This window comes from Alligator sinensis, unplaced genomic scaffold (genome assembly GCF_000455745.1).
Source record: "Alligator sinensis unplaced genomic scaffold, ASM45574v1 scaffold170_1, whole genome shotgun sequence".
Lineage (NCBI taxonomy): Eukaryota > Metazoa > Chordata > Crocodylia > Alligatoridae > Alligator > Alligator sinensis.
In genome coordinates this window covers 1,654,298-1,668,134 of record NW_005841863.1, presented here as the reverse complement: position 1 = coordinate 1,668,134, position 13,837 = coordinate 1,654,298, and the positions used below count along the sequence as shown (strand labels likewise).

General features: G+C 38.8%; 1 protein-coding gene across 3 annotated transcripts in view; it reads right to left on the bottom strand.

Annotated features, from left to right (window-relative positions):
* The window catches only part of ZNF536 (zinc finger protein 536), a 458,794-nt gene that overhangs the window by 390,485 nt on the left and 54,472 nt on the right, over positions 1-13,837 (bottom strand). For all 3 annotated transcript variants that reach the window (XR_003096428.1, XR_003096432.1, XR_003096433.1), the window contains exon 3: positions 9,723-9,804. The gene's annotated coding sequence lies outside the window, so the exon portion shown is untranslated. The remainder of the gene's footprint in view (positions 1-9,722; positions 9,805-13,837) is intronic.

The following is a 13,837-nucleotide window of genomic DNA, read 5'->3' as shown; positions in this document are numbered from 1 at the left end:
AAAGAGTGTGGGGCAGAATGAAAGGCCAGAGTATGAAAACATGAGTCATTGCTATCTTTTTTGTAAAGTATCTGTCTTAGTGGGGCCTCAGTGCACTGATGAATTCCTGATTGGCAAATGCATTCAAAATCAACAGAGAGAAATCATGGTGTACACATCTTGAAGTTGCTGGTAAGTATAACATAGCTGCAAATGATAAACCAGTGGCTTCCCTTGCTTAACTGCCCACTTTTGAAAAACGCTTTATATTAGCCTGCAGAAGTCAAAAGGAACTCCATGGCTTGCTGTGTGAGTTCATATAAACTGCAGTGTTCCTGAGGGAAGCCACTAAAAAACAGGTCTTCTTCAACCCAAGAGAAAGGGGATGGCTGAGCACTTCCAGAGCAGAAGGGTGGCAGGTCAAAGGACACAAGTATCTGGTCTTGTAACCAACAATCACCAGCTTGATTAATGTAGAGTAAAGGGACTCCCATTAGCTGTTTTTTTTCAACAGGTTGTAGCTGAGTCCCAGAAATAAAAATGAATGTGGGATTTTTCATTTGGGATTTTTTTTTACATGTAAAAAGCGCCATCCCCTTCCCCAAGAGTGCGTCACTACAATCAGCAATTATTTTACAGAAGAAGCCTCTGTAGAAATGAACAGGATGCCTTTAGTAATAAGATAATTATTTGTAACTCTATAAAGAATTATAATTTTTAATTTAAAAAAAAAATCAAATAAAAACAGCTTTCATCTTTCCTAGCATGGGAAGAAAACATTCTCTGCCTACAACTCAAATTATCATTCTCTCCTTTGTGCAAAATGAATTGACCCAGAAAACTAAAAGGGTAAGAACCCATATTTGCTGGGCTTATTCACCAGCCAAAAGTTCATGAAAAACACTGTTGTGTATCACATAGCAACCACTTGATGCCTATTGTTAAAATACAGTAGTTATTCAAAAAGTAAAATCTTGAATTCTCAAATATAAAGCAGGGTCGTACATGTGTTTACTTTTCTTTGGAAATCATCAAGTCTTGCCGTTTTCTTATTTTCCATACCCTTGGCATATTTGGTCAGCTATGCAATCTGCACTAACCCACAGAAAAAGAGCGCAATAATTTTCCTCCAGCGTTTTGCATGCAGGACAATGACACTTCAGACCAGGGTTTGCGATTACTGGTTAGGGAGGCTAGATACTCTCTAATTTTATGCAGCCCCATTAAAAAATATGACAGTCTAGAGCAGTCACCAAAGACTGGGGGGAAGGGATATGGCAACTGGGTCAGTATTAGACCTGTGGGCTTTGGCTACTCCCAAGCAGACCACCACCAAAATAGTTTCTAGGAATGTTTCTAGGAAATGGTTTCTACATGAGTAGATGTCACTCATAATTCTGATTTTCCTCCTTCTACTAGCACTCTTGTTAACAGCACAACTGCTGAACAATCCCTTAGCAGAATCACAGAGAAAAAGCACTATGACCTTGACCTTACAGCAGCCTCCCCATTGCAGCCTTTCTCCAAATTCTTCATTATTATTGTTAATAAAAAATAATTTTATATATGTAGGGGATAGAATACCTTGGGTAAACAGAAAAATGGCTATAATTAAGAGATACAAAACTGTATTTTAAAGAAAAGTGTATTTTTTATTCTGAATATTTTTAAAGGAACAGCAAAGGCTCCCGGGAGTTTTTTAGAGGCATTTGAACCCTCCTATACATTGTCCTAGGAGTTAGATCAGACCCCTAATTTACAAATTAGACAAGGGCCAAAATGGATAAAAGGAAAGGATCCTGGAGGCAATAAACCAGCACTCTGGTAGGTGTAACATGCTGGACTCAAGTAGTTCATCTTAAAACTTCTTGAAACAGTATTTTAAGTATATCACTTTTAAGCTTGCTGACTTGTTTAGCTCCACTCTTCTTAGGTAAAGTAGAGTACATATAGGTAAGCAACATTTTCCTTTTGTTTGATCTATTATGCAGCAATAAGAGCTTGTTCACATTATCTGCTTATCTAAAAGAGTGGTTAAACTGCATTTGAGTTGCAGAAATGTGGTATCACTAGTAATGTACAGCAAGTGGCTAAGAAAAGCTAAAAAGGGAAAATATCTGAATACCTGTATTATTTCCAAGGAACCTTACCTTGAGCCTAGCTGTATCCAGATAAAAGCATGTTTGCTGCTTCCATGTTTTATGAAAAGAAAATGAGTGGTAGGCAGCTAACCCCAAATTAATGGGTGAAGTAGCTAAGGAGCTGGAAGATGTGAAGGTGAATTAGGTAGCTAAAAGTAGAGAGATGGTTTTGATGAGATTGAAGAGGAATATGTCTTAATGTTTACAGGATAAAATGGAGAACAAAGACAGAATGAAGATGTAGCCTGCATACTGCAAGTGCTTCTGCTTCTCTTTATGGAAGGCCTTCTGGGGCCAAGGGGGAGAACACTTTCCCTGCTTGGTTTCTAAGGAGCACCCCCAAAGCTTCACTTATCTCCGTATTCCTTTGTACTTTGCTTGTGTATTGGCACTGGAAAAGTGTATTTATTCTAACCATTGATATACACATAAACATAGATACACACAAAATATTCAGGGCAGTCAAATGATAGGATGAAAGGCAAACAGATGGGAATTTTCTATATTCTGGAAATATTTAGATTTGCCATCAGTCATTGATCTGGCCATGACAAGATTTGGCAATTACATATGATGTTGAATAGTACTAGTTAAGCTAACACAGTCATATGTAATTTATCAGAAAGATACTGCCATACTTGATAAAACAAAAAGCAAACCATTAAAGTTATTTTGAGCGAAAATTATGAAATCATTCCATAAAGTAAGTGTTTGTGTGTTAAACCTTATTCTATCCTGTCCTGAAATTGTACATTTCTCAAGAGAAGAGGAGACTTCTGGTAAACATGGTAAGATACTAGCTACCTCAAAGGTTCAGGGGACCAAAAAAGCTGCATCTACAGTATAGACTCATGCAAATGACTGAAAACAGTGATCACAAGGACGAGTTGGAACCATGTCCCAAAACTCAAATGAAACACTGTTTAGAAGCCTGAACAAGTTATAGCAATGTGGAGGGGGGAAAAAAGGTAATATCTGCATTTCTATAGCAAATCATTCACTTGATTTGAAAGGATTTCCAAACACTTCTTGAGAATTAATTCAATTACAATGCCTCTGGTGAGACAGGTAAATCATGCTTTTTCCACTGGGAAACAAAACATTTATGTTCCATGATCAAAACCAAACAGTAATTTAGTAGCAATTCCTAGGCAGACAAGGTTCTTCGGGTAAATGTGATATCCTTTATTAGACCAACTAAATAGCTGAAAGAATTGTTCTTTGCAAGCTTTCGGGTACAAACACCCTTCTTCAGGCCAAGGGAAAGTCTAAAGAAGGGTGTTTATACCTTAAAGCTTGCAAATAATTTTTTTTTCGAACTATTTAGTTCATCTAATAAAAGATATCACATTTACCCAAAGAACCTCGTCTGCCCCTGTCCTTAGACCAACACAGCTACAATCAACACCCCCGTAGCAATTCCCAATAATTCTAGGATTATAGCCCAAGAGCTAAATGTACCAGTCACCAACTCTAAGACATGGACCTACCGGCTTCTTGTGAAGCAAAAATAGTCTTATGAAGACAAAAACATTCATTTGTTATGTTTTATTTATAGGATAAAGTAAAAATACTCCTCATTTATCAGAAAGGCCTCCAGTTACAGTAATGCCAAAGGAAGCATACCTTCTGTTCTACCAATATTGCTTTGAATTGTGGTTGAGGAATTCATGTTTGGACCCAGAGAAATTAAGGTGTGAGGCTAATTTAGAGCAATGAATTGGGTCTAGGTTGTCAGGATCTGAAACAGAAAATAGGTTTCATGTAGATTTGGATCCTATCTGACCCTAAAACAACAAGATGCATGACTGCACTGATGATTTCAATCCAAAAACTCTCTATCCACTATGATATATGAAAGAGAGTGATTAATGTTTACCTTTGCTGAAATATTGTGATGTCCATCTTTATTTCTCTGTAAACAACTGTTCAAAGCAGAGTGACACAGCCAAACAGTTTATTCTAGCCAAACTGCACTCAGCTGAACCACGCAAAGATGACTTGGAGTAATTTTTGTGGTCCTTGTTCACTAAACAACTCAGTCCTAGGCTTGTCTCTTGATGCATATGAGAGCAGCCTCCAGAGTGAAGGAAACTGCCCTGGCTGCCAATAGGATTACCAAAGCATAGGGAAGTCATACCCACCTTCCCCTCTTCTTTCCAGACATATATGCCTTCTGCCATGAGTAAGCTTAGTACAATAGCTTTGCAATACCCCAGGGCTCCCCTGCATATGAGGAAAGATTCTTCATTAGCAGGATCCACTGTTGAAAGCTAGTCTATGGAGAAAGACTGACACAAAATTGCCTCATTGGATGGAGAATTTGGCCCACAAACCAAATTCTGTTATCTTTGCAAGATCTCCTACTGTAATAAATGCTAGGATACTTATTGGAAGGAACAAGATAATTTCCAGAAAACAATTAATTGGGATTTGAAATATTCTTTAGGTCACAGAGGGCCTTTGCACACACCACAAAATTGGCCTTCAAAGCGGTTTAAATGACCTTTTGCACAGCTTTAATTGCATTGCTGTTTGCACATTCGGCGGCATATTCCGCTTTAATGGCGTTGCTGATTGCATGCTCGGCAGCGTATGCCGCTTTAAATTACTTTGGTATGTAGCAAGATAAAACCCCTCCAAGGTGTTTTAGTTTGCTACCGAACAAAGTACAACAGCACACGGGGCACTGAAAATCAATGTGCTCGGGGCTTGGCAGACCCCGCACAGCTCAGGGGCTGTGGGACCCTGTGGCAGCCGGCACAGGCAGGCTCCACTGAAGAAGAAGAAAAAAGCAGCGAATCTGATTTTTCGTTTTTTTTGCTCCCTGGAGACTGCCTGCCTGCCTGAGCTGTGAGGGGGCCTGGTGCTTCCCTCCACAGCTGCAGCACCCCCAGCCCAGGACCACCCAGGCTGGGTGCCAGCGGACAGGTGCCACCTGGGGGGGCTCCGCACAGCTCAGGGACCACTCTGCCCACCAGCAGCTCGCCCCGCTCCACTCCCACTGCTGAAGAGGCGGGTAAGGATTGGGCCCCCACCCTTGTGTACACGCCACGGGGATTTTGTTCAGTTTAATTCTCCCTAAATTGAAGTGGTTTTAAAAAACCCACCATTTCAATCTAGGAAGAACTAAGCCAATTAAACCCCCACGGTGTGTACAAGCAGACAGACAGTTTCTTGTAAAGTCTGTCAAAGCCATTATGGAATGTGGCAGAAAAGTTGAGGAAATATTCCATTTACAATTCAATCTTAAGAAAATGATGGCATACCCTGGGACTTGAAGCTATGCCTGCTACGCTTTGGCCACATCTACATGCGCACTTTACTGTGGAGTAGACTAATTAGCTGTGGAGTAAAGTGTCACTGCCTACATGTGCAATGGTATTGGGCTGCAGTAAACTAATTACCACTGCCAGAAGATAGTCCTGTCAGCACAGTACTATCTTACGGTGGAGTAATTAACTGTGATTAAACGCATATATAGACACTGATCATGGGCATATATTACACCCGGTCAGCCCAGGCAGCAGGAAACCAGACTCCTACCTGCCACCTAACCACATGGCTCCACACTTTCAGTATCCTCATGCTCCAGCCAGCCCCTCTGCCACCTCATGCCACCACCTGGAGCCTGAAACAGAGCAGGCCAGTAGCAGACCTGGGTATGAGGTAAACTGGTCTGCCCTGGCTCAAATTGCTGTGCCCAGGAGTAGTGCTGTGCCAGGTACACCTATAGATGCTGTGCCTGGGAGTAGTTAACTCCGGCTCAAACTGCTCTGGAGTTTATTCCTGCAAATTAGTTGCACGTGTAGACGCACCTTGTCAGGTTTCATGTTGTAATTAACCAAACCAGTGCAATGTAATCCGAACAAAGGTTTGGTTCCAACAAACAATCTAGTGACTTAACTTGGAGTCACCCCTAGTTCAGGACCTTTACAGTTTGCTAGATATATGTCCATCTGTACTATGCACCAGATCTCTGGATATTCTCATAAGACATGTTTTGCCATATATTTAAATATTTACTTGATTATTTAAAATGGGGAAGTATAAACTTGTTTAAATTCTTTGAAATACAATGTTAAACCAAAGCTTCAGGCTTTTTTTTTCCCTCACTTGCTCTTACAACATCAAAAATCAGTTATATAAAGCAGATAAGAATGCCTCCTCTTTAAATGATCAAGGTATAAAGACTGTATCTGGCATGGCACGGAATAATATGATTGCATATATTGCAAGTAACATTATTGTTTTTTGAGATGACAATCACAGGATAATTTTTTAACTAAAATGTGTATAAAGATTCACACAGTTTATAGATTTTATATTTAAAATATTTTTCCTCATTTAAATTGACTGCATGTTTCAAACCCTGTTACAGTTGTACCTTTTAGCCTAAATCAAATTAGGAACCACATACAAGCAAGCACACATATTTTGGGTGGTTTTACACACTTTTGCTTTACAAGATGAAAATAATTTCTTCATTCATTATTTATCTTGGTGCAATGAAACAATAGTAAAGCATATATGCATTTAATACAATGTTACAAATAGACTTAAAATGTGAACCTACCAGTCCATTTAGATTTAACTGTGACATTAAGGATGTCTCCCTGGCCACAATAATGCTAGTCTTGGGTGACGGAGATTTATGATGCTTTGTAAGGATGAAGTGTTATCCAAACTCTTAAACCATGCTGATTAGGAGGGGTATTAAGTAAATGAATCTAAGATTCTAAACTGGGAAGAGCATAATGACAAAAGCTTCTGGTGGGACGCACAGAGCATGTGTCTAGTCAGAGTAACATGAGCAAACATTTTCACCTTGATTCACAGAGAAAACTCGTCACTCAAAAAAACCAACCAGGACTCAGTAGCAAACTATCCAGAGCTCTGAGGCAGGTTCAAATGTAATTGCAAGCCATTCTACCCAGCAATATCATTTTTACTATTCTGATTTGATCCACTGTTTTGATAGTCTTGGCCTCAGAGTGGACAGCCTTCATCTCTGACCTGGAGGCTAGGACTGTGAAATGCTATTGCCCTTGCTCAGCCAAAGATACATGGGGGAATAATATCTCAATCCATACCTTTTCATCCAAAACTGCATAATCCCAATCGCAAACTCACTGTTAAGACAGCTGCTGTGCATGGTATCCGTGCACAAGAAGGTAAGGAAATAGCCAAAGGAGAACATCACTTTAACAAAAATTGGTGGGTAAAGTAGCACAGGCTTATACTGGACAGTGGTACTGATAGTGTGAGAATAGTGCTCAGCTGGTAAATTCAGGATAAGAGTGAAAATAAAGAAAAGCACATTTTAGCACAATTGCTTATTTTTATGCACTATGATCTAAATATATCACTTATTATAAATCCAGGAGAATATTCAAAAGATGGAGAACATTTAAAATGCACCCTTAACAAAGCAAAACAATGTAACTCCTATCTCTCTTTACGTGTCAAACAATTTGCCTAACAAATCATAATAATGCAGAATGATATAAAATTCACCCATCAAGCCCAAACACATGCACACAGATTACCATGGCAAAGAATTGTGAATTTCATTAAATATGTTAAAGGGAAAAAAATTCAGCTTTGAAAAATAGTAATCCTGTCTTTCAACAAAAATATTATAGGAAGCTATGAATTTGGTAGATCTGAATAGGATGTTGGTACATGTTTTACTAAGGTAATATAATGGCACACTATTATTAGATCACATTAATCATTACTGTGCCAAAGGCACTGACAGCACCACTGAAAAGGATTGAAAGGGCTGGTAATGGATATAAATTACCCATTGTGTGATAAAAGGATTTTTACTAAGAAGGTAAGAATAAAACAGCAAATTTCTAATATAACTGTTGTGTAAAAACCAAAATAAAAGTAATCCACAGCCAGTAATATCCACAAAATCAGAAAGTAAGCACTTTTGAAACAAGATAAAGTCACAATAAAAACTGTATACAATGTAAAATTAATTTCTGGGAGCATAATATTGCTATCAATTTAAACGGTTTATGTGATGACCTCTAAGGAATATGGTCAAGGGAAAGGTAGGTTTAGCTAATTATAACTGAATACGAGTTTAAGCAAATATATTTTAAATTCCTCAGCTTACCAAGGAAAGATTGCACTGAACCCCCAAAATTTCAAGATGTGTTACAGTACTTAATTTTCCCTTTTCATCTTCTGTCTGTTAAAATAACAACAATTAACAGATTTCTCAACTACTTTAATTTGGTTTCCAAATGCAGAAGCCATTAGAAATGAGGTAAGTCTTTGCTAACCTGTTTAACCATTTGATCAGTACAATTTTTATTATTGAAAGCCCAGTCCTGTATCCCTCTTACTCCGGCAACACCCTCTATGCCTCTGATAAAAGTCAGTGAAGTAAATAGGCCAAATTACGTTCTCATTTACAACAATGAAAATTGGCCCCACTGAGGTCAGTGAAGTTGTTCTAAATTTAAACCAATGTAATGCTGTCTGAGTGGACTGTAGGAATGGACCCAATATATTATATTTCATAAGCATTTAAACCACATTTTAAAAATTGTGGTTGTGTTTTCTTTCCATCACACATACAGAGACCAATCTTGCAAATGCTTAAGCCAATGCTTATCTTTACTCATGTGAGTACTTCCATTAATCACAACAGAATAATTTCCACACTTAAAATTACACACCTGTATGTGGCTTTGCAGGATCAAAGCTTCAGTGTACCTCTCATTCACACCAGTTATAAACCAGAGGATTTCCTTGACATGCACTGATTCTCACAAGTGCAAGTGTTAAGATTATAGTATGGAAGTAACATGATAGAAATTTGACTTCATATCAGAAACTATCAAAAATTTAGATTACAGAATTAGTTAACGTATGTCAAATGTGGAATTAATTAGGAAGCAAGATTCCTTTTTTTCCAAATCGAGGGGTCCAATTTTGATGTTACACTGATTTTTACACGACTGTGACTCCAAACACTTTAGAGAACTTATTCTCAAATTGCGCAAGATGGCAGCTCAGAGGAAAATCAGATCTATACTCATAAACCCCACTACCGCCACTGGGTTAGGTAGGTATTCCCCTCATGGTAATATAAATCAGAATATGCTTTTTGATAATATGCATGAGGGATGTTCTATTGAACTTGTGCAAAAACTCAAATACAAGTGGTAAATGAATACAACTGAAGCTAATCAAGGGTTCCATGGATTAAAAAACCCCCCCAGCAATTTGCTGATAAAATAATAAACTATGACTTATTTCTAATACAATTATTACATAGCAGCTGTGTAAGATAAACATTCATGATTTTACAAAGCAATTTTTTTGGAAAAACCCATTCATAACCACTTGCCCCCCCTCCCCACCCTAAAGATCTACTATAAACAGTTTTCTCTGAAAAAATAAAAATATTTCCTTTTAGGGATAAAAGGATGCATGTTTGCTATGAAAACCAGATTAAGGTCTAATTTTGGAAAGTCATTTTAATGGAGTTTAAGACAGCACAACTAAGCTGTTTTGCATCTACCATTCATTTATAAACGGAGACAAATGTTAGGGAACAACATAGTGAATGATCCTTACCAGCTTACTTTTAAACCAGCAACTCTGTCTCCTGGATGAGGGAAGTTCTTAAAGATGAGGGATAGGTACAGAAGGTCAGGAACTGTAAAAATAAGACCTGTGAGAAATTTAAAATGTCAAATCCCTTTGCTTAAACAAGACATTTAAATTAAAATATTACAATGAACTCAGTTCTAGTCTGACAATGTACAAAGTGAAAGAGAATACAGAGAGTAGGGGTATTAACGGGATTAACACCTTTTTCTTTAAGGGCTCAATAATGCATGTGTTTGGTGATCATTTGTTTTTGAGAACTGAAAAGTTCTTTCAGTTCTGGATTGTGCTGCGAGGGAAAACCTCTCTTCAAGACAATGCCAAGGAACAGAATGAAACTCTTCTGATCCTTTCCCCTAGACAGTGCAGCAACAGAGGACAAGAAAAGGATAAAGCAAAAGTTGCAAAGCAAATTTAATCTAGAAACCCAGTTATTCTCTTTGACACTGATATTCTAATCTCTCAACTGAGGGCGGAAAAAAAACAACTACTAATTGTATTTTTACTTTTTTTTAATTCCATTTTATGACAGAAATAAGTCCTTTGTAGATGATCTCATCTAATAAACCCCACTGAAAAGAGATAAGAGCCAGAAGTAAAAGCCAAGACATAAGTCTTCCAACATATTGGTCTGTAGTGAATTTAAGACCATTACATTAGTAAGCAAAATAGAAACAAAGACAAAGGGAGTTCTTCGAGCAAAATAAAGTTCACTTTAGTGAAAGCATAATCTACAGAATTTAAAGCTGAGAATTCTGTTTGTGTCCAAGTGTGCCTGACAACTGAAATTAAAGGCCATTCTCAATTAAAGTACTTTCTGTATGCATATCAACCTCAAGTAGCTCATACATCAGGCTGCATGCACTAGGGGTGTGCAAAATGGGCTGTATTCATTTTGAATTTGGATTCGGCCCGAATCGAGGACAGTGATTCAATTAGTGGATTCGGATCACTGTCCCCAATTTGATTCAGCCAAATCTGAATCTGAAGATTCGATGCTGATTTGGAGAATCAGAGATTTGGGCATAGAAACCGCTTTAAATGTTTTTTCTACATACCTTGAGGTACCAGGCGTGGCTCATGAACGCTGCAATGCTGGGGTGGTTGGAACATCCCACAGAAGCATGGGGAGGCCCCCCCGCTTGCTCGGCAGTGAACCTGGAAGTGGACCAAAAGTACTTCCAGCCCACTTCCAGGTCCACCGGGGAGCATGCTGGGGGCTGCCCTGTGCCCTCCCGGTTTGGTGATCGATTGTGAGGGGGCCCCGGGGGCCCCCCCCAGACCCAGGAGGCATCAGTCACTGAGCCAGTAGGGCATGGAGGGGCCACCCAGTGTGCTCCCTGGTGGACCCAGAAGTGGACTGGAAGTGCTTCCGGTCCACTTCTGGGTCTGCTGCCAAGTGCGCTGGGGAGCCCCCCGTGCTCCTCTGGGATGCTCCATCCACCCCATCATCACAGCATTCACAAGCCACCTGGTACCTCGAGGTATGTAGAAAAAACATGTAAAGCTGTGTCTATGTTCAAATCTCTGAATCTTTCCAAATCTCTATGAATTGATTCAGAGGAAACTAATTTGATTTGGAGAGATTAAACAGCCTTCTGATTCGATTTGGATTTGGCGATTTGGCTACCGAATCAGGCCAAATCTCCACCAAATCAAATCAGGGACCAAAGCTTTGCACAGCCCTAGTATGCATAAACTATTTTCAAAGCCCAATACAGACACCCCAGCTTTATTACCAAGCTAAGTACCTACTTCTTGAAGGAATCCCAATGGTTATACCTGGTAATCAGTGTTTGTAGGATCCTGTGCTTAATTTCTGAGAATAATTACTAAGTTCTTAGTAATTTTACCGTATTTCAGTTGGGTTCTTCAACACCTAAATGAGAAAAAAGTTGCAGGGCTGTGCCCCTTGTTGCCATGACAGACACATGATGATTTTGCTTATTTGTGCTGATGGTCAAAAGAAGATTAAATACTTTTACAAGACACGACTTGATTAGAAAACCTGAACTTTTTCTTCTGTAACAACATAGCCTTATAAAAACCTAATGAACATACTGTTTGTCTGTTGTTTTTATTCTTCCACTGTGGTCATTAAAAATCTCAACTTGTCCCATTTATCCTCACTCCAAAGTACTGCTGCAAAGGTCATTCCTACTTTCTCCCTTTGCCCAAGTCACCTCCTCTTATCATCATTCCACTGGACTCATCCTCTATTGCATCCAACACAAACTACTGTTTTCATTGATATGGTCCTTCCCAGTCCGTTCTTGCCCAACATTTCTTCTCTTATACCACACACTGATGTCAGCCCTCACCTTCATTCAGCAAATGACACCAGCCTTGGTTATCTATTTACAAACATTTCTAATGTGGACCTTTATTGCCTTCTGGTGCCCTTCTTGGGTGAAAACCTGCAAATTCACTTTCGCCACAATGACAACAAAAAAGCCTCAATAGTAGTTAGACAACTGATTGCAGAGCCACTGTTTTTCATGCTTATAGGTAAGCCTTCTTTGTTTCCTTTTGCTTCTGCCAGTGGTTTATTTTACCTTTGATTTGTCTATAATTTTATACTTGGATTGCAAGGTTTTTATGGCAGGGACTGTTTCCTTCACTCATGTTTGTGCAGTGCTGAGCACAAGACAGCCCTGACTTCTCAATGCAACTGCAATACAAATAGTAACACACCTGTATAAGGGTGTACAACAAACCACCAGCATTCCGATTTGGTCTCCCGTGTTTCACAGACATAAATGTCTATGCAAGGTGCGAACAGAGTCTACAGGATTTTAACTGTTCATAAATGGTTTGGATGCCAAAATCTTGTCAGTCAGACTTTAGTTTTTTAAATCCAAAATCAAGACTGGCACAGGACTTATTTGCATAGCCCTCCTCTATTTGGAAACTAGATTCTATTATTTGAAAACAGACATAAGCAAACTTCTGGACTGCTGTACCCATTAAAATCAGCCACCATCTATTATTTTCTGGAAAGAAGTGACAGCTTGTTTGTTTGGGGGTTTGTTGTTACTGCTGTTTTAAAACTCAGGTATACCTTTTTACTGTTTACATGTATCTCATTCAAAATAAGATTTCTGAGAACTAGAAACAAAGAAGATAATAAGCTGTTGCTTTGGAAAAGATTTTATCTCACTAAACAGGTTCCTAGTCCTCCTACGCTAGCATTGTAGACTACATTTTTGCAATGCTATTACAAGGCTACTTGTGTTAAAAAATATTTCAGTTTTTACATCCATGCTCATGACTTGCAAAATTCTAAGAATGATTCTCAAGGGGCTTTCACTAAGATGCTTTATAAATTCTGATGACAGACAGAACACAGTGAGGCTTCATCTCTTAAAGTCCTGTACTGATTTGTTTGGAGGCTTCGTGTCATTGATCAGCATGTCAATGTCTCTTGCAATCTGCTTTCCAGTTCATGAATGTGAGTGAACCCCTCAGGTTTAAAACCTTAAATGATTTAAGGTCTGTGAAACATAACCTTATGAAAAAGTTGGGAAAATCTATAGCTTTACACTTCAAAACATAGCAGAAATTATTTAAAACCTTATAAAAAGATATTTTACTTACCTGTACTAATATTATTCAACCGCATTTGACATTGATTGCATAAAACAGATATTTTAAAGGGGTATGCTGAAAGCTGCATGACAACAAAATAAGATAGCTCCATTTAGGTGAAACTGGGCCAGTTTACTGGTGTCTAATATGCTTGCTTGCAGTTAAAAAAAATGTGTACTGCGAACCCCTACAGACCAATTTATCAAACAATTGATCCCTCTTGGAGCAAAATACCAGAGCAGTAGTTTTGGCCTCCCCAATGAAAGACCCATTTTTCCCAATACATATGACCAGCTACCATGCACAACCCCACCTCAGAAGAAAAATAAACCCTGAGTGCCTTTACACAAAGCCTGGTAAAATAAGGGTACTGTAGAGATGTGAATTCTATCATAAATGTCCAGCCTAACCTCAACATGCACATAAAACTCACTCCCATTAACAGGCATCACATCAGAGAGAGAGAGAGAGAGAGAGATCTCCCCACATTGAGG